Below are 4041 nucleotides of genomic sequence, written 5' to 3'. Positions count from 1 at the left end.
TAGATTCCTACAGTTTGGACAAATGAATTATCTTAGTTGTTTTCCTGTGTGAAGCCATTTTCTCCATATTGCACCCTCTTGTGGTGCATTGCAATATGGCAAACACATTGTAGTGGTTTCTGTATTCACTTAATTCACTAAAGGGTGTTCTAAAAAAAAAAAAGGCGGAGTTTTAACAGGCCTATGCTCTTTAGATGATTAATTGCATATCTGTTTTTACAAAAACAAACTACCAATTTTACTAATAATTTAATAAAGTGGTGTTACACCATGTCTATACTGGACACGAGCAGCACAATGCAATGCGACAAAAGACAACAGTACCCATGCTGTCATGGAAAGCTCTTATGGACATATTTTGGGCGTGTTCAAAGCAATATTTATGAAATGGGAGTACGCTCTTCCTCAAGATCTTTATCTGGGCACATAAACATGCAAACTGTACAAAATTATTAATGTATAAGGCCCACGGTCTTCTAAAAACCTGTGCCTAGAAGTTATGTTACAGTGGGTACAGAAAGTATTCAGACCCCCGTAATTTTTCAATCTGTTATATTGCAGCCATTTGCTAAAATCATTTCCCGGGAAGTTAATTTTTCCCCCTCATTAATGTACATACAGCACCCTATATTGACAGAAAAACACATAATTGTTGACATTTTTGCACATTTATAAAAAAAATTTGTTTAAATATCACATGGTCCTAAGTATTCAGACCCTTTGCTCAGTATTTAGTAGAAGCACCCTTTTGATCTATACAACAATGAGTCTTTTTGGGAAAGATGCAACAAGTTTTTCACACCTGGATTTGGGGATCCTCTGCCATTCCTCCTTGCAGATCCTCTCCAGTTCTTTCAGGTTGGATGGTAAACGTTGGTGGACAGCCATTTGCCGGTTTCTCCAGAGATGCTCAATTGGGTTTAATTCTGGGCTCTGGCTGGGCCATTCAAGAACAGTCACAGAGTTGTTGTGAAGCCACTGCTTTGTTATTTTAGCTTTGTGCTTAGGGTCATTGTCTTGTTGGAAGGTGAACCTTCAGCCCAGTCTGAGGTCCTGAGCACTCTGGAGAAGGTTTTTGTCCAGGATAACCCTGTACTTGGCTGCATTCATCCCTCGATTGCAACCAGTCGTCCTGTCCCTGCAGCTGTAAAACAACCCCACAGCATGATGCTGCCACCAACATGCTTCACTGTTGGGATTGTATTGGACTGGTGATGAGCAGTGCCTGGTTTTCTCCACACATAATTAGAATTAAGGCCAAAAAGGTCTATATTGGTCCCATCAGACCAGAGAATCCTTCAGGTGTTTTTTAGTAAACTCCATGAGGGTTTCATGTGCCTTGCACTGAAGAAAGGCTTCCATCGGGCCACTCTGCCATAAAGCCCCGACTGGTGGAGGGCTGCAGTGATGGTTGACTTTCTACAACTTTCTCCCACCTCCCGACTGCATTTCTGGAACTCAGCCACAGTGATCTTTGGGTTCTTCTCTACCTCTCTCACCAAGGCTCTTCTCCCCAGACAGCTCAGTTTGGCAGGACGGCCATCTCTAGGAAGGGTTGTGGTCGTCCCAAACATCTTCTATTTAAGGATTATGGAGGCCACTGTGCTCTTAGGAACATTAAGTGCAGCAGAACTTTTTTTGTAACCTTGGCCAGATCTGTGCCTTGCCACAGTTCTGTCTCTGAGCTCTTCAGGCAGCTCCTTTGACCTGATGATTCTTATTTGCTCTGACATGCACTGTGAGCTGGAAGGTCTTATATAGACAGGGGTGTGGCATTCCTAATCAAGTCCAATCAGTATAATCAAACACAGCTGGACTCAAATGAAGGTGTAGAACCATCTCAAGGACGATCAGAAGAAATGGACAGCACCTGAGTTAAATATATGAGTGTCACAGCAAAGGTTCTGAATACTTAGGACCATGTGATATTTCACTTTTTCTTTTTTAATAAATGTGCAAAAATGTCAACAATTCAGTCTATTTCTGTCAATATGGGGTGCTGTGTGTACATTAATCAGGGGAAAAATGAACTTGATAAAATGATTTTAGCAAATGGCTGCAATATAAGAAAAAGTGAAAAATTTAAGGGGGTCTGAATACTTTCCGTACCCACCGTATATAGCCAGTGGTTCAATCCGTATTGCTTTCATGGTAACAAGCTTCTCAGTTTCCCCTTCTGAACCTCACAGCATGATGCTTCTATCATTGTTCTTGATGGAAACATGATGGATTGAATTTGGTTCGACCAAACAAAGAACTTTGCTTTCAAGCCAAGGAGCTATGTTTTAGTCTCACTACAACGCTAAAAGTTTCTTAAGGTTTCACGTTTTGTCTTGGAATCTTGAAAATTTTCCAAAAGGTTTCATGTTTTGTCTTTTTATATCCATTTGGAACTCTTTCTTTCAGTTCATCATGACCAAACGACTGATCTGGTGTGTTTTCAAACCTCACAAAAGAGGCCATGTGATGGATGAGTTAAATAACAGTTGATGAAAGAAGAACACTATGTCTCTTAAAGAGCTGAAACCATCAAATACCGCACAGAAAAAAGAGCTAGTCAAATTCAAACCACTCAGAAAAAGCTGCATGCCAGCTTTGTGCAGGATAGATGATGGCCAGACACACTAAGAATCAATATTTGTCTGATGAAGTGTCAGCTCGAGGCTTTGGTCTCTAAGTAGAAAAAAAAAAAAAAAAAAAAAAAAAAAAAAAAAAACCCGGACCTTGCAGGAACTTGGAATTTGTGCAGTGTAAGAAACCAGGCCTTGTCAAACTCAATGATATGCTTCCCTGTCTAGTGATTCCACAAGTTTGAAAACTCATAAATCAGAAGAACATCTTTTTGTGTGCTCACTCGTCTCAAGGAACATTTGATCTTATATTATTCACTTTTGGAATGTATGAACTGATTTATTCTGAATAAATAAATAAATACATAAATATGTAAATATGTCAAATGTGTAAATATGTTGCCAATATAGCATACGTCATTGTAGGACAAAAAAAAAAAAAAAGCCTGAATAATTAATTCTCTGATATTAATTAATTATCTGAAGAATAAGCTGCAACGTAGACCAGATCTTACATGGCAAATCTTCCATAAAGAATATTTTGTTTGATCATCCTTTTTTACACTCAAAAAAGTTACATTCGATTAGATTATATAAACTGCCTTTAACTGTCATTTTGCATGTTGCATGTTTTCCTAATGAATGTTGTTCAGTTGCTTTGACACAATCCTTTTTGTTTAAAGCACTATATAAATGAAGGTGACTTGGCTTCACTATTAGGGATATTAAGTAGCCCCACAGCATATCATAAACAACTCCAAATAAAATACAACAGAAAACACAACCCATCATTAAAATAGTTTACATCAAATTGACAACCATAACACATAACACAATGAAGTCATAAGGGCCTAAATGCATAAATGAATTGATATAACATGGATAAACAGTGGTCTGCAACACTGATAAGGCACAGAGTAAGGCAGGACAGTGTAGCGTTGCATAACGTGGTAGATGGACTTGATAAGATTAATTATGTCTCAACTAAACAAGACTTGGATGAGTGATTTCCAAAAGATGCTTGACATATTTCAACTGATAACTGATAGCCTGAATGCACTGTAAGTCGCTTTGGATAAAAGCGTCTGCTAAATGCATACATTTAAATTTATTTAAATTTGATAAAGAAACCATTTCGCCCAATTGTTGGCAATTGTTTTTTACTATGGTTTACAAAATGTCTCAGTGGAGTATTTGCCTTTTGTAGACAATGACAGACAGGTTTGGAGAAACATAAACAGCAGGCCATTCTAAAATCAACTTGAAATAACAGAGCAAGGATATAAAGTAGCTTGTTACACAATATCAGACTTTGTTTAAAGAAGATAAAATTATGTTAGAACTTCATCCTCATCAAATTCAAACATTACATTTTGATTTTGCGCAAAGTGGTAAAAATTCAAATCAATATTTTTTCATCCTGCAAATGGCTTTTCTTTTTATATACACTTGTATTGCAGAATTGAAACTG

Source organism: Carassius gibelio, chromosome A5 (assembly GCF_023724105.1).
Source record: "Carassius gibelio isolate Cgi1373 ecotype wild population from Czech Republic chromosome A5, carGib1.2-hapl.c, whole genome shotgun sequence".
Lineage (NCBI taxonomy): Eukaryota > Metazoa > Chordata > Actinopteri > Cypriniformes > Cyprinidae > Carassius > Carassius gibelio.
This window is presented reverse-complemented; position numbering follows the sequence as displayed.